Genomic DNA, 17,914 nt, shown 5'->3' on the forward strand with positions numbered 1-17,914 from the left:
TATATGTACATTTAGTGGTCTTATTTACAATAATACTCATGGCAGAATAAAGTAACGCTGAAAAAAAAGAAAACGAAATCGAGAAATATTAAAATGTTTACAATCTATTTGAAATATGTCGGAAAATGAATAAATGTTATATACTATATCTTAGGTTAGATATAGTATATAACTATTTTTTGAACAACTGGAAAAACTATATGCACCGTTTTTTTTTTGCGCATGTAATAATATTTTTTATTCACTCGTTTATAAATAAATTATATATTTAATATTTGTTGACAGTTTTTTTTTTTTCGGACCCAGCGTCTTTCATCTTGAAAAATGGTAAACTAGCGCCCTCAACTGGTCAGTATTCAAATATCTAATTGTCAAAACTTTATTGTTTAGCTGAAGACATGCATAGTATGCAATTGCATATTCGATCATGTTAGATTAGTAACTGTTTTTAGTAACAATATACCGGAACAACGTTCCTCTAATATCTGAATCTCTTAACCAGACACCCTTTTAGACATGGGGAGGTCTGAACATGACAATGTTGCATAACTTTGTTTCCAAAAGATAATCTTATGTTGTAAGGTGTACATCTGAGAGGAATGCCTAATTTATGGAATTAGATTTGTGACAAAGTATTGAACATTATTGATGTAACATTGGAAAAATTTAAATGTCTTTGACCAAGATTAATAAATTGTAAATAGTTAGCAAATATGATACGATCATATAAAGTTGTATTGCAATACTATACATATTATAATATTCTACAGTTTGCTGAAAATCTAAAAACATCTGAAATGCAAGTTGCTGTGTACAATATGGGTGAATCACATTACATAAAAAATTCAGCCAAAACAGCATAACTCAGAATTATTTAAAATGGTTATTTTTAATAATTCAAATGTTATTTGCATGTCGACCATACTTAAAAAAAATATGGAAACAAAATTAATGAGTAATTTGTGTTGGGTCAAGTTCAGTACAAAGATGGCTATAGCGCTGCAACTGAAATTGCTGCCTAATCTTCTAACCCTTCAGAGCAATTGGGTGACTGATAGCTTTAGCTAAATTCATTGTGTGAGCAAAGCATTTAGGACGTGGCATATCAGCATGTGATATCCATGTTTGATGCATGTCCCAGTAATCCATTGAAATTGAAGTCAGTGTCATTACGTTGCAATTTCTCTCTGTCAAAAATGGCATGACATAATTCATAGTACCCAATTATACAGTACTATGTACAGGAGCAGAGAATGTAATCACACAGATTCTCACCTCTGCTGAACTCACTACAAAAAATGCTCAATAGCACCACCCGGTGAGCTAAATTAGTACACTCTAAAAATGTATCTTTTGTGTCAAAATACAGTAATAACATGCTGTATTCATACCACCACTAACCACTAGACAAACTCATGTTTAATTTAAGGGGAATTCCTAAATATTTTAATTAAAAATATATAAAAAAGACTGCTGTGACCCAGAGTTGCTGCGGCCAAAACGCAGAGTACTAACCACCATACAAGCAGTTGGCTGCAACCCTTTAGGGTCTTGCAATGGTGTTACATGGGAAAGACACTCTGTCTTCAAGAAGTGACGTTTATTGACACACTGAATTTCAGCTACTTAAAAATGTATCCTTAAGTGATGTTGAAAAAAAACATGCCAGCTAGGAGTGGAACCTAGAACCTTCTGAGCCGTAGTCAGATGAGTTATCCATTGCGTCACTGGCCCTGCAGACCCCACAGTTCATTAGAATAACTAGGATTGTGAATTAAAATGTATTGTGGATTTCCTCCCAAAGACAATCTCATGTTAATTTGAGAGGAATTTCAAATATTTTCACCAAAAAATGTCTATCCAAAAACTGCCATGACCAGGATGCGAACCGGCGTTGCTACGACCACAACGCAGGGTACTAACTACTATACAATCACAGCGACACCAACACACAGCAGAACAATTGCCCGACACTTCTTTGCGTTCGCAAAATGCACTGTGCTCCGTAGTCAGATGTGTTATGCACTGCCGTCACAATGCAGAGTACTAACCACTATACGATCACGGCCTCACTAACACACACTTAAGCAGTTCATCCCGCACTCCTTTGGGGTATACATTCACTGGATGCACTGTGTTAAATTGCAAAGACCCTTTGTCTTGAAGAAGGGATGTTTAACCTAGAATCTTCTGATCCGTAATCAAACACGTTATCCATTGCGCCACTGGGCCTACAGATGTTATGCTTCATTGGCCTTACTAGGATTGTGAATCTTAATTGGCCTTCAGGTATTGGATTCGACAATTTTTGAGAGGCCTAAACACAAAAAAATGTGTTGTGGATTTGCTCCCAAAGACAATCTTATGTTTAATTTAAGAGGGATTTCAAATAGTTTCATTAAAAAATTGTCTATCAAAAGACTGCCGTGACCCGGATTGCTGCGGCCACAACGCAGAGTACTAACCACTATACGATCACGGCCACACTAACTCACAGTTAAGTAGCTCACCAGCACTCCTTTTAGGGTAAACATTCGCTGGATGCACTGTGTTAAATAGCAAAGGAGTTACATGGAAAAAGATGCTTTGTCTTAAAGAAGGGACATTTATTGATATTGGATTTGAGCTCTTTAAAAAATCATTTTAAAGCAATGATCAAAAGAACACAAATGCACGAGCCAGCCAGGAGTCGAACCTAGAATCTTTTGATCCGTAGTCTGACGCGATATCCATTGCACCACTGGCCCTGCAGAGGCTATGGTTCATTGGCCTTACTAGGATTGGGAATCTTAATTGGCTGTCAGGCATTGGATTCGACAATTTTTGAGAGGCCTAAACAATAAAATGTGTTGTGGATTTGCTCCCAAAGATAATCTCATGTTTAATTAAATAGGGATCTCCAATATTTTCATAAAAAATTTATCTACCCAAAGACTGCCGTGACCCGGATTCGAACCTGGGTTTCGGCGGCCACAACGCAGAGTACTAACCACTATACGATCACAGCCACACTAACTCAGAGTTGAGTAGCTCACCAGCACTCCCATTAGGGTAAACATTTGCTGGATGCACTGTGTTAAAAAACAAAGGAGTTACATGGAAAAAGATGCTCTGTCTTGAAGAAGGGACATTTATTGATATTGGATTTGAGCCCTTTAAAAAATCATTTTAAAGCAATGATCAAAAGAACACAAATGCTCGAGCCACCCAGGAGTCGAACCTAGAATCTTCTGATCCGTAGTCAGACGCGTTATCCATTGCGCCACTGGCCCTGCAGAGGCTATGGTTCATTGGCCATACTAGGATTGGGAATCTTAATTGGCTGTCAGGAATTGGATTCGACAATTTTTGAGAGGCCTAAACACTAAAATGTGTTGTGGATTTGCTCCCAAAGACAATCTTATGTTTAATTTAAGAGGATTTTTTCAAATATTTTCATTAAAAAATTGTCTATCCAAAGACTGCCGTGACCCGGATTCGAACCGGCCACAACGCAGAGTAGTAACCACTATACGATCACGGCCACACTAACTCAAAGTTAAGTAGCACACCAGCACTCCTTTTAGGGTAAACATTCGCTGGATGCACTGTGTTAAATAGCAAAGGAGTTACATGGAAAAAGATGCTCTGTCTTGAAGAAGGGACATTTATTGATATTGGATTTGAGCTCTTTAAAAAATTATTTTAAAGCAATGATCAAAAGAACACAAATGCACGAGCCAGCCAGGAGTCGAACCTAGAATCTTCTGATCCATAGTCAGACGCGTTATACATTGCGTGACTGGCCCTGCAGAGGCTATGGTTCATTGGCCTTACTAGGATTGGGAATCTTAATTGGCTGTCAGGCATTGGATTCGACAATTTTTGAGAGGCCTAAACACTAAAATGTGTTGTGGATTTGCTCCCAAAGACAATCTTATGTTTAATTTAAGAGGAATTTCAAATATTTTCATTAAAAAATTGTCTATCCAAAGACTGCCGTGACCCGGATTCGAACCGGGGTTGCTGCGGCCACAACGCAGAGTACTAACCACTATACGATCACGGCCACACTAAGTCACAGTTAAGTAGCTCACCAGCACTCCTTTTAGGGTAAACATTCGCTGGATGCACTGTGTTAAATAGCAAAGGAGTTACATGGAAAAAGATGCTCTGTCTTGAAGAAGGGACATTTATTGATATTGGATTTGAGCTCTTTAAAAAATTATTTTAAAGCAATGATCAAAAGAACACAAATGCTCGAGCCAGCCAGGAGTCGAACCTAGAATCTTCTGATCCGTAGTCAGACGCGTTATCCATTGCGCCACTGGCCCTGCAGAGGCTATGGTTCATTGGCCTTACTAGGATTGGGAATCTTAATTGGCTGTCAGGCATTGGATTCGACAATTTTTTTTGAGAGGCCTAAACACTAAAATGTGTTGTGGATTTGCTCCCAAAGACAATCTTATGTTTAATTTAAGAGGAATTTCAAATATTTTCATTAAAAAATTGTCTATCCAAAGACTGCCTTGACCCGGACTCGAACCGGGGTTGCTGCGGCCACAACGCAGAGTACTAACCACTATACGATCACAGCCACACTAACTCACAGTTAAGTAGCTCACCAGCACTCCTTTTAGGGTAAACATTCGCTGGATGCACTGTGTTAAATAGCAAAGGAGTTACATGGAAAAAGATGCTCTGTCTTGAAGAAGGGACATTTATTGATATTGGATTTGAGCTCTTTAAAAAATAATTTTAAAGCAGTGATATAAAGAACACAAATGCACGAGCCAGCCAGGAGTCGAACCTAGAATCTTCTGATCCGTAGTCAGACGCATTATACATTGCGCCACTGGCCCTGCAGAGGCTATGGTTCATTGGCCTTACTAGGATTGGGAATCTTAATTGGCTTTCAGGCATTGGATTCGACAAAATTTTTTTTGAGAGGCCTAAACACTAAAATGTGTTGTGGATTTGCTCCCAAAGACAATCTTATGTTTAATTTAAGAGGAATTTTTCCAATATTTTCATTAAAAAGTTGTTTATCCAAAGACTGCCATGACCCGGATTCGAACCTGGGTTGCTGCGGCCACAACGCAGAGTACTAACCACTATACGATCACGGCCACACTAACTCACAGTTAAGTAGCTCACCAGCACTCCTTTTAGGGTAAACATTCGCTGGATGCACTGTGTTAAATAGCAAAGGAGTTACATGGAAAAAGATGCTCTGTCTTGAAGAAGGGACATTTATTGATATTGGATTTGAGCTCTTTAAAAAATAATTTTAAAGCAGTGATAAAAAGAACACAAATGCACGAGCCAGCCAGGAGTCGAACCTAGAATCTTCTGATCCGTAGTCAGATGCGTTATCCATTGCATCACTGGCCCTGCAGAGGCTATGGTTCATTGGCCTTACTAGGATTGGGAATCTTAATTGGCTGTAAAGCATTAGATTCGACAATTTTTGAGAGGCCTAAACACTAAAATGTGTTGTGGATTTGCTCCCAAAGACAATCTTATGTTTAATTTAAGAGAAATTTTTCAAATATTTTTATTAAAAAATTGTCTATCCAAAGATTGCCGTGAACCAGATTCGAACCGGGGTTGCTGCGGCCACAACGCAGAGTACTAACCACTATACGATCACGGCCACACTAACTCACTGTTAAGTAGCTCACCAGCACTCCTTTTAGGGTAAACATTCGCTGGATGCACTGTGTTAAAAAACAAAGGAGTTACATGGAAAAAGATGCTCTGTCTTGAAGAAGGGACATTTATTGATATTGGATTTGAGCTCTTTAAAAAATCATTTTAAAGCAATGATCAAAAGAACACAAATGCACGAGCCAGCCAGGAGTCGATCCTAGAATCTTCTGATCCGTAGTCAGACGCGTTATCCATTGCGCCACTGGCCCTGCAGATGCTATAGTTCATTGGCCTTACTAGGATTGGGAATCTTAATTGGCTGTCAAGCATTGGATTCGACAATTTTTGAGAGGCCTAAACACTAAAATGTGTTGTGGATTTGCTCCCAAAGACAATCTTATGTTTAATTTAAGAGGAATTTTTCAAATATTTTTATTAAAAAATTGTCTATCCTAAGACTTCCGTGACCCGGATTCGAACCGGGGTTGCTGCGGCCACAACGCAGAGTACTAACCACTATACGATCACGGCCACACTAACTCACAGTTAAGTAGCTCACCAGCACTCCTTTTAGGGTAAACATTCGCTGGATGCACTGTGTTAAATAGCAAAGGAGTTACATGGAAAAAGATGCTCTGTCTTGAAGAAGGGACATTTATTGATATTGGATTTGAGCTCTTTAAAAAATAATTTTAAAGCAGTGATAAAAAGAACACAAATGCACGAGCCAGCCAGGAGTCGAACCTAGAATCTTGTGATCCGTAGTCAGACGCGTTATCCATTGCGCCATTGGCCCTGCAGAGGCTATGGTTCATTGGCCTTACTAGGATTGGGAATCTTAATTGGCTGTCAGGCATTGGATTCGACAATTTTTGAGAGGCCTAAACACTAAAATGTGTTGTGGATTTGCTCCCAAAGACAATCTTATGTTTAATTTAAGAGGAATTTCAAATATTTTCATTAAAATATTGTCTATACAAAGACTGCCGTGACCCGGATTCGAACCGGGGTTGCTGCGGCCACAACACAGAGTACTAACCACTATACGATCACGGCCACACTAACTCACAGTTAAGTAGCTCACCAGCACTCCTTTTAGGGTAAACATTCGCTGGATGCACTGTGGTAAATAGCAAAGGAGTTACATGGAAAAAGATGCTCTGTCTTGAAGAAGGGACATTTATTGATATTGGATTTGAGCTCTTTAAAAAAATCATTTTAAAGCAATGATCAAAAAAACACAAATGCTCGAGCCAGCCAGGAGTCGAACCTAGTATCTTCTGATCCGTAGTCAGACGCGTTATCCATTGCGCCACTGGCCCTGCAGAGGCTATGGTTCATTGGCCTTACTAGGATTGGGAATCTTAATTGGCTGTCAGGCATTGGATTCGACAATTTTTGAGAGGCCTAAACACTAAAATGTGTTGTGGATTTGCTCCCAAAGACAATCTTATGTTTAATTTAAAAGGAATTTTTCAAATATTTTCATTAAAAAGTTGTCTATCCAAAGACTGCCATGACCCGGTTTCGAACCTGGGTTGCTGCTGCCACAACGCAGAGTACTAATCACTATACGATCATGGCCACACTAACTCACAGTTAAGTAGCTCACCAGCACTCCTTTTAGGGTAAACATTCGCTGGATGCACTGTGTTAAAAAACAAAGGAGTTACATGGAAAAAGATGCTCTGTCTTGAAGAAGGGACATTTATTGATATTGGATTTGAGCTCTTTAAAAAATCATTTTAAAGCAATGATCAAAAGAACACAAATGCACGAGCCAGCCAGGAGTCGAACCTAGAATCTTCTGATCCGTAGTCAGACGCGTTATCCAGTGCGCCACTTGCCCTGCAGAGGCTATAGTTCATTGGCCTTACTAGGATTGGGAATCTTAATTGGCTGTCAAGCATTGGATTCGACAATTTTTGAGAGGCCTAAACACTAAAATGTGTTGTGGATTTGCTCCCAAAGACAATCTTATGTTTAATTTAAGAGGAATTTTTCAAATATTTTCATTAAAAATTGTCTATCCTAAGACTTCCGTGACCCGGATTCGAACCGGGGTTGCTGCGGCCACAACGCAGAGTACTAACCACTATACGATCACGGCCACACTAACTCACAGTTAAGTAGCTCACCAGCACTCCTTTTAGGGTAAACATTCGCTGGATGCACTGTGTTAAATAGCAAAGGAGTTACATGGAAAAAGATGCTCTGTCTTGAAGAAGGGACATTTATTGATATTGGATTTGAGCTCTTTAAAAAATAATTTTAAAGCAGTGATAAAAAGAACACAAATGCACGAGCCAGCCAGGAGTCGAACCTAGAATCTTCTGATCCGTAGTCAGACGCGTTATCCATTGCGCCACTGGCCCTGCAGAGGCTATGGTTCATTGGCCTTACTAGGATTGGGAATCTTAATTGGCTGTCAGGCATTGGATTCGACAATTTTTGAGAGGCCTAAACACTAAAATGTGTTGTGGATTTGCTTCCAAAGACAATCTTATGTTTAATTTAAGAGGAATTTTTCAAATATTTTCATTAAAATATTGTCTATACAAAGACTGCCGTGACCCGGATTCGAACCGGGGTTGCTGCGGCCACAACGCAGAGTACTAACCACTATACGATCACGGCCACACTAACTCACAGTTAAGTAGCTCACCCGCACTCCTTTTAGGGTAAACATTCGCTGGATGCACTGTGTTAAATAGCAAAGGAGTTACATGGAAAAGATGCTCTGTCTTGAAGAAGGGACATTTATTGATATTGGATTTGAGCTCTTTAAAAAATAATTTTAAAGCAGTGATAAAAAGAACACAAATGCACGAGCCAGCCAGCAGTCGAACCTAGAATCTTCTGATCCGTAGTCAGACGCGTTATCCATTGCGCCATTGGCACTGCAGAGGCTATGGTTCATTGGCCTTACTAGGATTGGGAATCTTAATTGGCTGTCAGGCATTGGATTCGACAATTTTGAGAGGCCTAAACACTAAAATGTGTTGTGGATTTGCTCCCAAAGACAATCTTATGTTTAATTTAAGAGGAATTTCAAATATTTTCATTAAAATATTGTCTATACAAAGACTGCCGTGACCCGGATTCGAACCGGGGTTGCTGCGGCCACAACACAGAGTACTAACCACTATACGATCACGGCCACTCTAACTCACAGTTAAGTAGCTCACCAGCACTCCTTTTAGGGTAAACATTCGCTGGATGCACTGTGGTAAATAGCAAAGGAGTTACATGGAAAAAGATGCTCTGTCTTGAAGAAGGGACATTTATTGATATTGGATTTGAGCTCTTTAAAAAAATCATTTTAAAGCAATGATCAAAAAAACACAAATGCTCGAGCCAGCCAGGAGTCGAACCTAGTATCTTCTGATCCGTAGTCAGACGCGTTATCCATTGCGCCACTGGCCCTGCAGAGGCTATGGTTCATTGGCCTTACTAGGATTGGGAATCTTAATTGGCTGTCAGGCATTGGATTCGACAATTTTTGAGAGGCCTAAACACTAAAATGTGTTGTGGATTTGCTCCCAAAGACAATCTTATGTTTAATTTAAGAGGAATTTTTCAAATATTTTCATTAAAAAGTTGTCTATCCAAAGACTGCCATGACCCGGTTTCGAACCTGGGTTGCTGCTGCCACAACGCAGAGTACTAATCACTATACGATCATGGCCACACTAACTCACAGTTAAGTAGCTCACCAGCACTCCTTTTAGGGTAAACATTCGCTGGATGCACTGTGTTAAATAGCAAAGGAGTTACATGGAAAAAGATGCTCTGTCTTGAAGAAGGGACATTTATTGATATTGGATTTGAGCTCTTTAAAAAATCATTTTAAAGCAATGATCAAAAGAACACAAATTTTCGAGCCAGCCAGGAGTCGAACCTAGAATCTTCTGATCCGTAGTCAGACGCGTTATCCATTGCGCCACTGGCCCTGCAGAGGCTATGGTTCATTGGCCTTACTAGGATTGGGAATCTTAATTGGCTGTCAGGCATTGGATTCGACAATTTTTTTTGAGAGGCCTAAACACTAAAATGTGTTGTGGATTTGCTCCCAAAGACAATCTTATGTTTAATTTAAGAGGAATTTTTCCAATATTTTCATTAAAAAGTTGTCTATCCAAAGACTGCCTTGACCCGGATTCGAACCAGGGTTGCTGAGGCCACAACGCAGAGTACTAACCACTATACGATCACGCCCACACTAACTCACAGTTAAGTAGCTCACCAGCACTCCTTTTAGGGTAAACATTCGCTGGATGCACTGTGTTAAATAGCAAAGGAGTTACATGGAAAAAGATGCTCTGTCTTGAAGAAGGGACATTTATTGATATTGGATTTGAGCTCTTTAAAAAATCATTTTAAAGCAATGATCAAAAGAACACAAATGCTCGAGCCAGCCAGGAGTCGAACCTAGAATCTTCTGATCCGTAGTCAGACGCGTTATCCATTGCCCCACTGGCCCTGCAGAGTCTATGGTTCATTGGCCTTACTAGGATTGGGAATCTTAATTGGCTGTCAGGCATTGGATTCGACAATTTTTGAGAGGCCTAAACACTAAAATGTGTTGTGGATTTGCACCCAAAGACAATCTTATGTTTAATTTAAGAGGAATTTTTCAAATATTTTCATTAAAAAGTTGTCTATCCAAAGACTGCCATGACCCGGATTCGAACCTGGGTTGCTGCGGCCACAACGCAGAGTACTAACCACTATACGATCACGGCCACACTAACTCACAGTTAAGTAGCTCACCAGCACTCCTTTTAGGGTAAACATTCGCTGGATGCACTGTGTTAAATAGCAAAGGAGTTACATGGAAAAAGATGCTCTGTCTTGAAGAAGGGACATTTATTGATATTGGATTTGAGCTCTTTAAAAAAATAATTTTAAAGCAGTGATAAAAAGAACACAAATGCACGAGCCAGCCAGGAGTCGAACCTAGAATCTTCTGATCCGTAGTCAGACGCGTTATCCATTGCGTCACTGGCCCTGTAGAGGCTATGGTTCATTGGCCTTACTAGGATTGGGAATCTTAATTGGCTGTCAGGCATTGGATTCGACAATTTTTGAGAGGCCTAAACACTAAAATGTGTTGTGGATTTGCTCCCAAAGACAATCTTATGTTTAATTTAAGAGGAATTTCAAATATTTTCATTAAAAAATTGTCTATCCAAAGACTGCCGTGACCCGGATTCGAACCGGGGTTGCTGCGGCCACAACGCAGAGTACTAACCACTATACGATCACGGCCACACTAACTCACAGTTAAGTAGCTCACCAGCACTCCTTTTAGGGTAAACATTCGCTGGATGCACTGTGTTAAATAGCAAAGGAGTTACATGGAAAAAGATGCTCTGTCTTGAAGAAGGGACATTTATTGATATTGGATTTGAGCTCTTTAAAAAATCATTTTAAAGCAATGATCAAAAGAACACAAATGCTCGAGCCAGCCAGGAGTCGAACCTAGAATCTTCTGATCCGTAGTCAGACGCGTTTATCCATTGCGCCACTGGCCCTGCAGAGGCTATGGTTCATTGGCCTTACTAGGATTGGGAATCTTAATTGGCTGTCAGGCATTGGATTCGACAATTTTTTTGAGAGGCCTAAACACTAAAATGTGTTGTGGATTTGCTCCCAAAGACAATCTTATGTTTAATTTAAGAGGAATTTTTCAAATATTTTCATTAAAAATTGTCTATCCAAAGACTGCCGTGACCCGGATTCGAACCGGGGTTGCTGCGGCCACAACGCAGAGTACTAACCACTATACGATCACTGCCACACTAACTCACAGTTAAGTAGCTCACCAGCACTCCTTTTAGGGTAAACATTCGCTGGATGCACTGTGTTAAATAGCAAAGGAGTTACATGGAAAAAGATGCTCTGTCTTGAAGAAGGGACATTTATTGATATTGGATTTGAGCTCTTTAAAAAAATTATTTTAAAGCAGTGATAAAAAGAACACAAATGCACGAGCCAGCCAGGAGTCGAACCTAGAATCTTCCGATCCATAGTCAGACGCGTTATACATTGCGTGACTGGCCCTGCAGAGGCTATGGTTCATTGGCCTTACTAGGATTGGGAATCTTAATTGGCTGTCAGGCATTGGATTCGACAATTTTTGAGAGGCCTAAACACTAAAATGTGTTGTGGATTTGCTCCCAAAGACAATCTTATGTTTAATTTAAGAGGAATTTCAAATATTTTCATTAAAAAATTATCTATCCAAAGACTGCCGTGACCTGGATTCGAACCGGGGTTGCTGCGGCCACAACGCAGAGTACTAACCACTATACGATCACGGCCACACTAACTCACAGTTAAGTAGCTCACCAGCACTCCTTTTAGGGTAAACATTCGCTGGATGCACTGTGTTAAATAGCAAAGGAGTTACATGGAAAAAGATGCTCTGTCTTGAAGAAGGGACATTTATTGATATTGGATTTGAGCTCTTTAAAAAATAATTTTAAAGCAATGATCAAAAGAACACAAATGCTCGAGCCAGCCAGGAGTCGAACCTAGAATCTTCTGATCCGTAGTCAGACGCGTTATCCATTGCGCCACTGGCCCTGCAGAGGCTATGGTTCATTGGCCTTACTAGGATTGGGAATCTTAATTGGCTGTCAGGCATTGGATTCGACAATTTTTTTTGAGAGGCCTAAACACTAAAATGTGTTGTGGATTTGCTCCCAAAGACAATCTTATGTTTAATTTAAGAGGAATTTTTCAAATATTTTCATTAAAAAGTTGTCTATCCAAAGACTGCCATGACCCGGATTCGAACCTGGGTTGCTGCGGCCACAACGCAGAGTACTAACCACTATACGATCACGGCCACACTAACTCACAGTTAAGTAGCTCACCAGCACTCCTTTTAGGGTAAACATTCGCTGGATGCACTGTGTTAAATAGCAAAGGAGTTACATGGAAAAAGATGCTCTGTCTTGAAGAAGGGACATTTATTGATATTGGATTTGAGCTCTTTAAAAAAATAACTTTAAAGCAGTGATAAAAAGAACACAAATGCACTAGCCAGCCAGGAGTCGAACCTAGAATCTTCTGATCCGCAGTCAGACGCGTTATCCATTGCGTCACTGGCCCTGCAGAGGCTATGGTTCATTGGCCTTACTAGGATTGGGAATCTTAATTGGCTGTCAGGCATTGGATTCGACAATTTTTGAGAGGCCTAAACACTAAAATGTGTTGTGGATTTGCTCCCAAAGACAATCTTATGTTTAATTTAAGAGGAATTTCAAATATTTTCATTAAAAAATTGTCTATCCAAAGACTGCCGTGACCCGGATTCGAACCAGGGTTGCTGCGGCCAGAACGCAGAGTACTAACCACTATACGATCACGGCCACACTAACTCACAGTTAAGTAGCTCACCAGCACTCCTTTTAGGGTAAACATTCGTTGGATGCACTGTGTTAAATAGCAAAGGAGTTACATGGAAAAAGATGCTCTGTTTTGAAGAAGGGACATTTATTGATATTGGATTTGAGCTCTTTAAAAAATCATTTTAAAGCAATGATCAAAAGAACACAAATGCTCGAGCCAGCCAGGAGTCGAACCTAGAATCTTCTGATCCGTAGTCAGACGCGTTATCCATTGCGCCACTGGCCCTGCAGATGCTATGGTTCATTGGCCTTACTAGGATTGGGAATCTTAATTGGCTGTCAAGCATTGGATTCGACAATTTTTTAAAGGCCTAAACACTAAAATGTGTTGTGGATTTGCTCCCAAAGACAATCTTATGTTTAATTTAAGAGGATTTTTTCAAATATTTTCATTAAAAAATTGTCTATCCAAAGACTGCCGTGACCCGGATTCGAACCGGCCACAACGCAGAGTAGTAACCACTATACGATCACGGCCACACTAACTCAAAGTTAAGTAGCACACCAGCACTCCTTTTAGGGTAAACATTCGCTGGATGCACTGTGTTAAATAGCAAAGGAGTTACATGGAAAAAGATGCTCTGTCTTGAAGAAGGGACATTTATTGATATTGGATTTGAGCTCTTTAAAAAATTATTTTAAAGCAATGATCAAAAGAACACAAATGCACGAGCCAGCCAGGAGTCGAACCTAGAATCTTCTGATCCGTAGTCAGACGCGTTATCCATTGCGCCACTGGCCCTGCAGATGCTATAGTTCATTGGCCTTACTAGGATTGGGAATCTTAATTGGCTGTAAAGCATTAGATTCGACAATTTTTGAGAGGCCTAAACACTAAAATGTGTTGTGGATTTGCTCCCAAAGACAATCTTATGTTTAATTTAAGAGGAATTTTTCAAATATTTTTATTAAAAAATTGTCTATCCAAAGACTGCCGTGAACCGGATTCAAACCGGGGTTGCTGCGGCCACAACGCAGAGTACTAACCACTATACGATCACGGCCACACTAACTCACAGTTAAGTAGCTCACCAGCACTTCTTTTAGGGTAAACATTCGCTGGATGCACTGTGTTAAATAGCAAAGGAGTTACATGGAAAAAGATGCTCTGTCTTGAAGAAGGGACATTTATTGATATTGGATTTGAGCTCTTTAAAAAAATAACTTTAAAGCAGTGATAAAAAGAACACAAATGCACTAGCCAGCCAGGAGTCGAACCTAGAATCTTCTGATCCGTAGTCAGACGCGTTATCCATTGCGTCACTGGCCCTGCAGAGGCTATGGTTCATTGGCCTTACTAGGATTGGGAATCTTAATTGGCTGTCAGGCATTGGATTCGACAATTTTTGAGAGGCCTAAACACTAAAATGTGTTGTGGATTTGCTCCCAAAGACAATCTTATGTTTAATTTAAGAGGAATTTTTCAAATATTTTCATTAAAAAATTGTCTATCCAAAGACTGCCGTGACCCGGATTCGAACCAGGGGTTGCTGCGGCCACAACGCAGAGTACTAACCACTATACGATCACGGCCACACTAACTCACAGTTAAGTAGCTCACCAGCACTCCTTTTAGGGTAAACATTCGCTGGATGCACTGTGTTAAATAGCAAAGGAGTTACATGGAAAAAGATGCTCTGTCTTGAAGAAGGGACATTTATTGATATTGGATTTGAGCTCTTTAAAAAATCATTTTAAAGCAATGATCAAAAGAACACAAATGCACGAGCCAGCCAGGAGTCGAACCTAGAATCTTCTGATCCGTAGTCAGACGCGTTATCCATTGCGCCACTGGCCCTGCAGAGGCTATGGTTCATTGGCCTTACTAGGATTGGGAATCTTAATTGGCTGTCAGGCATTGGATTCGACAATTTTTGAGAGGCCTAAACACTAAAATGTGTTGTGGATTTGCTCCCAAAGACAATCTTATGTTTAATTTAAGAGGAATTTTTCAAATGTTTTCATTTAAAAATTGTCTATCCAAAGACTGCCGTGACCCGGATTCGAACCGGGGTTGCTGCGGCCACAACGCAGAGTACTAACCACTATACGATCACGGCCACACTAACTCACAGTTAAGTAGCTCACCAGCACTCCTTTTAGGGTAAACATTCGCTGGATGCACTGTGTTAAATAGCAAAGGAGTTACATGGAAAAAGATGCTCTGTCTTGAAGAAGGGACATTTATTGATATTGGATTTGAGCTCTTTAAAAAATATTTTTAAAGCAATGATCAAAAGAACACAAATGCACGAGCCAGCCAGGAGTCGAACCTAGAATCTTCTGATCCGTAGTCAGACGCGTTATCCATTGCGCCACTGGCCCTGCAGAGGCTATGGTTCATTGGCCTTACTAGGATTGGGAATCTTAATTGGCTGTCAGGCATTGGATTCGACAATTTTTTGAGAGGCCTAAACACTAAAATGTGTTGTGGATTTGCTCCCAAAGACAATCTTATGTTTAATTTAAGAGGAATTTTTCAAATATTTTCATTAAAATATTGTCTATCCAAAGACTGCCGTGACCCGGATTCGAACCGGGGTTGCTGCGGCCACAACGCAGAGTACTAACCACTATACGATCACGGCCACACTAACTCACAGTTAAGTAGCTCACCAGCACTCCTTTTAGGGTAAACATTCGCTGGATGCACTGTGTTAAATAGCAAAGGAGTTACATGGAAAAAGATGCTCTGTCTTGAAGAAGGGACATTTATTGATATTGGATTTGAGCTCTTTAAAAAAATAATTTTAAAGCAGTGATAAAAAGAACACAAATGCACGAGCCAGCCAGGAGTCGAACCTAGAATCTTCTGATCCGTAGTCAGACGCGTTATCCATTGCGCCACTGGCCCTGCAGAGGCTATGGTTCATTGGCCTTACTAGGATTGGGAATCTTAATTGGCTGTCAGGCATTGGATTCGACAATTTTTGAGAGGCCTAAACACTAAAATGTGTTGTGGATTTGCTCCCAAAGACAATCTTATGTTTAATTTAAGAGGAATTTTTCAAATATTTTCATTAAAAAATTGTCTATCCAAAGACTGCCGTGACCCGGATTCGAACCGGGGTTGCTGCGGCCACAACGCAGAGTACTAACCACTATACGATCACGGCCACACTAACTCACAGTTAAGTAGCTCACCAGCACTCCTTTTAGGGTAAACATTCGCTGGATGCACTGTGTTAAATAGCAAAGGAGTTACATGGAAAAAGATGCTCTGTCTTGAAGAAGGGACATTTATTGATATTGGATTTGAGCTCTTTAAAAAAATATTTTAAAGCAATGATCAAAAGAACACAAATGCACGAGCCAGCCAGGAGTCGAACCTAGAATCTTCTGATCCGTAGTCAGACGCGTTATCCATTGCGCCACTGGCCCTGCAGAGGCTATGGTTCATTGGCCTTACTAGGATTGGGAATCTTAATTGGCTGTCAGGCATTGGATTCGACAATTTTTGAGAGGCCTAAACACTAAAATGTGTTGTGGATTTGCTCCCAAAGACAATCTTATGTTTAATTTAAGAGGAATTTTTCAATATTTTTCATTAAAAAATTGTCTATCCAAAGACTGCCGTGACCCGGATTCGAACCGGGGTTGCTGCGGCCACAACGCAGAGTACTAACCACTATACGATCACGGCCACACTAACTCACAGTTAAGTAGCTCACCAGCACTCCTTTTAGGGTAAACATTCGCTGGATGCACTGTGTTAAATAGCAAAGGAGTTACATGGAAAAAGATGCTCTGTCTTGAAGAAGGGACATTTATTGATATTGGATTTGAGCTCTTTAAAAAATAATTTTAAAGCAGTGATAAAATGAACACAAATGCACGAGCCAGCCAGGAGTCGAACCTAGAATCTTGTGATCCGTAGTGAGACGCGTTATCCATTGCGCCAATGGCCCTGCAGAGGCTATGGTTCATTGGCCTTACTAGGATTGGGAATCTTAATTGGCTGTCAGGCATTGGATTCGACAATTTTTGAGAGGCCTAAACACTAAAATGTGTTGTGGATTTGCTCCCAAAGACAATCTTATGTTTAATTTAAGAGGAATTTTTCAAATATTTTCATTAAAATATTGTCTATACAAAGACTGCCGTGACCCGGATTCGAACCGGGGTTGCTGCGGCCACAACGCAGAGTACTAACCACTATACGATCACGGCCACACTAACTCACAGTTAAGTAGCTCACCAGCACTCCTTTTAGGGTAAACATTCGCTGGATGCACTGTGTTAAATAGCAAAGGAGTTACATGGAAAAAGATGCTCTGTCTTGAAGAAGGGACATTTATTGATATTGGATTTGAGCTCTTTAAAAAATCAATTTAAAGCAAGTGATACAAAGAACACAAATGACGAGCCAGCCAGGAGTCGAACCTAGAATTTCTGATCCGTAGTCAGACGCGTTATCCATTGCGCCACTGGCCCTGCAGAGGCTATGGTTCATTGGCCTTACTAGGATTGGGAAATCTTAATTGGCTGTCAGGCATTAGATTCGACATTTTTGAGAGGCCTCTAAACACTTAAAATGTGTTGTTGTTGGATTTGCTTCCCCAAAGAATCACCAATCTTATGTTTAATTTTAAGAGGAATTTTTCAAATATTTTCATTAAAAATTGTCTATCCAAGACTGCCGTGACCCGGATTCGAACCGGGTTGCGGCCCACAACGCAGAGTACTAACCACTATACGATCACGGCCACACTAACTCACAGTTAAGTAGCTCACCAGCACTCCTTTTAGGGTAAACATTCGCTGGATGCACTGTGTTAAATAGCAAGGATTACATGGAAAAGATGCTCTGTCTTGAAGAAGACATTTATTGATATTGGATTTGAGCTCTTTAAAAAATCATT

The 17,914-nt window shown here is 40.2% G+C and overlaps 35 non-coding genes across 35 annotated transcripts; all 35 read right to left on the reverse strand.

Moving 5' to 3' along the window:
- Positions 1 to 3,199: 3,199 nt before the first annotated feature.
- On the reverse strand, positions 3,200 to 3,272 carry trnar-acg (transfer RNA arginine (anticodon ACG)). The gene has a single exon. It is a non-coding gene; the product is annotated as a tRNA-Arg (tRNA).
- Positions 3,273 to 3,976: 704 nt separating this feature from the next.
- trnah-gug (transfer RNA histidin (anticodon GUG)) lies at positions 3,977 to 4,048 on the reverse strand. The gene has a single exon. It is a non-coding gene; the product is annotated as a tRNA-His (tRNA).
- Positions 4,049 to 4,240: 192 nt separating this feature from the next.
- Positions 4,241 to 4,313, reverse strand: trnar-acg (transfer RNA arginine (anticodon ACG)). Its single transcript has one exon. It is a non-coding gene; the product is annotated as a tRNA-Arg (tRNA).
- A 723-nt stretch (positions 4,314 to 5,036) lies between these two features.
- Positions 5,037 to 5,108, reverse strand: trnah-gug (transfer RNA histidin (anticodon GUG)). Its single transcript has one exon. It is a non-coding gene; the product is annotated as a tRNA-His (tRNA).
- Positions 5,109 to 5,827: 719 nt separating this feature from the next.
- On the reverse strand, positions 5,828 to 5,900 carry trnar-acg (transfer RNA arginine (anticodon ACG)). Its single transcript has one exon. It is a non-coding gene; the product is annotated as a tRNA-Arg (tRNA).
- A 190-nt stretch (positions 5,901 to 6,090) lies between these two features.
- On the reverse strand, positions 6,091 to 6,162 carry trnah-gug (transfer RNA histidin (anticodon GUG)). The gene has a single exon. It is a non-coding gene; the product is annotated as a tRNA-His (tRNA).
- A 453-nt stretch (positions 6,163 to 6,615) lies between these two features.
- trnah-gug (transfer RNA histidin (anticodon GUG)) lies at positions 6,616 to 6,687 on the reverse strand. The gene has a single exon. It is a non-coding gene; the product is annotated as a tRNA-His (tRNA).
- A 193-nt stretch (positions 6,688 to 6,880) lies between these two features.
- trnar-acg (transfer RNA arginine (anticodon ACG)) lies at positions 6,881 to 6,953 on the reverse strand. Its single transcript has one exon. It is a non-coding gene; the product is annotated as a tRNA-Arg (tRNA).
- Positions 6,954 to 7,669: 716 nt separating this feature from the next.
- Positions 7,670 to 7,741, reverse strand: trnah-gug (transfer RNA histidin (anticodon GUG)). Its single transcript has one exon. It is a non-coding gene; the product is annotated as a tRNA-His (tRNA).
- A 192-nt stretch (positions 7,742 to 7,933) lies between these two features.
- trnar-acg (transfer RNA arginine (anticodon ACG)) lies at positions 7,934 to 8,006 on the reverse strand. Its single transcript has one exon. It is a non-coding gene; the product is annotated as a tRNA-Arg (tRNA).
- A 190-nt stretch (positions 8,007 to 8,196) lies between these two features.
- On the reverse strand, positions 8,197 to 8,268 carry trnah-gug (transfer RNA histidin (anticodon GUG)). The gene has a single exon. It is a non-coding gene; the product is annotated as a tRNA-His (tRNA).
- A 451-nt stretch (positions 8,269 to 8,719) lies between these two features.
- On the reverse strand, positions 8,720 to 8,791 carry trnah-gug (transfer RNA histidin (anticodon GUG)). Its single transcript has one exon. It is a non-coding gene; the product is annotated as a tRNA-His (tRNA).
- Positions 8,792 to 8,984: 193 nt separating this feature from the next.
- Positions 8,985 to 9,057, reverse strand: trnar-acg (transfer RNA arginine (anticodon ACG)). Its single transcript has one exon. It is a non-coding gene; the product is annotated as a tRNA-Arg (tRNA).
- A 454-nt stretch (positions 9,058 to 9,511) lies between these two features.
- trnar-acg (transfer RNA arginine (anticodon ACG)) lies at positions 9,512 to 9,584 on the reverse strand. The gene has a single exon. It is a non-coding gene; the product is annotated as a tRNA-Arg (tRNA).
- Positions 9,585 to 10,304: 720 nt separating this feature from the next.
- On the reverse strand, positions 10,305 to 10,376 carry trnah-gug (transfer RNA histidin (anticodon GUG)). The gene has a single exon. It is a non-coding gene; the product is annotated as a tRNA-His (tRNA).
- Positions 10,377 to 10,830: 454 nt separating this feature from the next.
- trnah-gug (transfer RNA histidin (anticodon GUG)) lies at positions 10,831 to 10,902 on the reverse strand. Its single transcript has one exon. It is a non-coding gene; the product is annotated as a tRNA-His (tRNA).
- Positions 10,903 to 11,094: 192 nt separating this feature from the next.
- On the reverse strand, positions 11,095 to 11,168 carry trnar-acg (transfer RNA arginine (anticodon ACG)). Its single transcript has one exon. It is a non-coding gene; the product is annotated as a tRNA-Arg (tRNA).
- A 191-nt stretch (positions 11,169 to 11,359) lies between these two features.
- trnah-gug (transfer RNA histidin (anticodon GUG)) lies at positions 11,360 to 11,431 on the reverse strand. The gene has a single exon. It is a non-coding gene; the product is annotated as a tRNA-His (tRNA).
- Positions 11,432 to 11,885: 454 nt separating this feature from the next.
- trnah-gug (transfer RNA histidin (anticodon GUG)) lies at positions 11,886 to 11,957 on the reverse strand. The gene has a single exon. It is a non-coding gene; the product is annotated as a tRNA-His (tRNA).
- Positions 11,958 to 12,149: 192 nt separating this feature from the next.
- Positions 12,150 to 12,222, reverse strand: trnar-acg (transfer RNA arginine (anticodon ACG)). The gene has a single exon. It is a non-coding gene; the product is annotated as a tRNA-Arg (tRNA).
- Positions 12,223 to 12,415: 193 nt separating this feature from the next.
- On the reverse strand, positions 12,416 to 12,487 carry trnah-gug (transfer RNA histidin (anticodon GUG)). The gene has a single exon. It is a non-coding gene; the product is annotated as a tRNA-His (tRNA).
- Positions 12,488 to 12,941: 454 nt separating this feature from the next.
- On the reverse strand, positions 12,942 to 13,013 carry trnaq-cug (transfer RNA glutamine (anticodon CUG)). Its single transcript has one exon. It is a non-coding gene; the product is annotated as a tRNA-Gln (tRNA).
- Positions 13,014 to 13,205: 192 nt separating this feature from the next.
- trnar-acg (transfer RNA arginine (anticodon ACG)) lies at positions 13,206 to 13,278 on the reverse strand. The gene has a single exon. It is a non-coding gene; the product is annotated as a tRNA-Arg (tRNA).
- A 443-nt stretch (positions 13,279 to 13,721) lies between these two features.
- trnar-acg (transfer RNA arginine (anticodon ACG)) lies at positions 13,722 to 13,794 on the reverse strand. The gene has a single exon. It is a non-coding gene; the product is annotated as a tRNA-Arg (tRNA).
- Positions 13,795 to 14,512: 718 nt separating this feature from the next.
- trnah-gug (transfer RNA histidin (anticodon GUG)) lies at positions 14,513 to 14,585 on the reverse strand. Its single transcript has one exon. It is a non-coding gene; the product is annotated as a tRNA-His (tRNA).
- Positions 14,586 to 14,777: 192 nt separating this feature from the next.
- On the reverse strand, positions 14,778 to 14,850 carry trnar-acg (transfer RNA arginine (anticodon ACG)). Its single transcript has one exon. It is a non-coding gene; the product is annotated as a tRNA-Arg (tRNA).
- Positions 14,851 to 15,040: 190 nt separating this feature from the next.
- On the reverse strand, positions 15,041 to 15,112 carry trnah-gug (transfer RNA histidin (anticodon GUG)). The gene has a single exon. It is a non-coding gene; the product is annotated as a tRNA-His (tRNA).
- A 192-nt stretch (positions 15,113 to 15,304) lies between these two features.
- trnar-acg (transfer RNA arginine (anticodon ACG)) lies at positions 15,305 to 15,377 on the reverse strand. The gene has a single exon. It is a non-coding gene; the product is annotated as a tRNA-Arg (tRNA).
- A 191-nt stretch (positions 15,378 to 15,568) lies between these two features.
- Positions 15,569 to 15,640, reverse strand: trnah-gug (transfer RNA histidin (anticodon GUG)). Its single transcript has one exon. It is a non-coding gene; the product is annotated as a tRNA-His (tRNA).
- A 193-nt stretch (positions 15,641 to 15,833) lies between these two features.
- On the reverse strand, positions 15,834 to 15,906 carry trnar-acg (transfer RNA arginine (anticodon ACG)). Its single transcript has one exon. It is a non-coding gene; the product is annotated as a tRNA-Arg (tRNA).
- A 190-nt stretch (positions 15,907 to 16,096) lies between these two features.
- On the reverse strand, positions 16,097 to 16,168 carry trnah-gug (transfer RNA histidin (anticodon GUG)). Its single transcript has one exon. It is a non-coding gene; the product is annotated as a tRNA-His (tRNA).
- A 192-nt stretch (positions 16,169 to 16,360) lies between these two features.
- On the reverse strand, positions 16,361 to 16,433 carry trnar-acg (transfer RNA arginine (anticodon ACG)). Its single transcript has one exon. It is a non-coding gene; the product is annotated as a tRNA-Arg (tRNA).
- Positions 16,434 to 16,623: 190 nt separating this feature from the next.
- Positions 16,624 to 16,695, reverse strand: trnah-gug (transfer RNA histidin (anticodon GUG)). The gene has a single exon. It is a non-coding gene; the product is annotated as a tRNA-His (tRNA).
- Positions 16,696 to 17,150: 455 nt separating this feature from the next.
- Positions 17,151 to 17,222, reverse strand: trnah-gug (transfer RNA histidin (anticodon GUG)). The gene has a single exon. It is a non-coding gene; the product is annotated as a tRNA-His (tRNA).
- Positions 17,223 to 17,414: 192 nt separating this feature from the next.
- On the reverse strand, positions 17,415 to 17,486 carry trnar-acg (transfer RNA arginine (anticodon ACG)). Its single transcript has one exon. It is a non-coding gene; the product is annotated as a tRNA-Arg (tRNA).
- Between the last annotated feature and the right edge of the window lie 428 nt (positions 17,487 to 17,914).

The sequence above is a fragment of the Denticeps clupeoides genome, chromosome 20, assembly GCF_900700375.1.
Source record: "Denticeps clupeoides chromosome 20, fDenClu1.1, whole genome shotgun sequence".
In the NCBI taxonomy this organism is placed as follows: domain Eukaryota; kingdom Metazoa; phylum Chordata; class Actinopteri; order Clupeiformes; family Denticipitidae; genus Denticeps; species Denticeps clupeoides.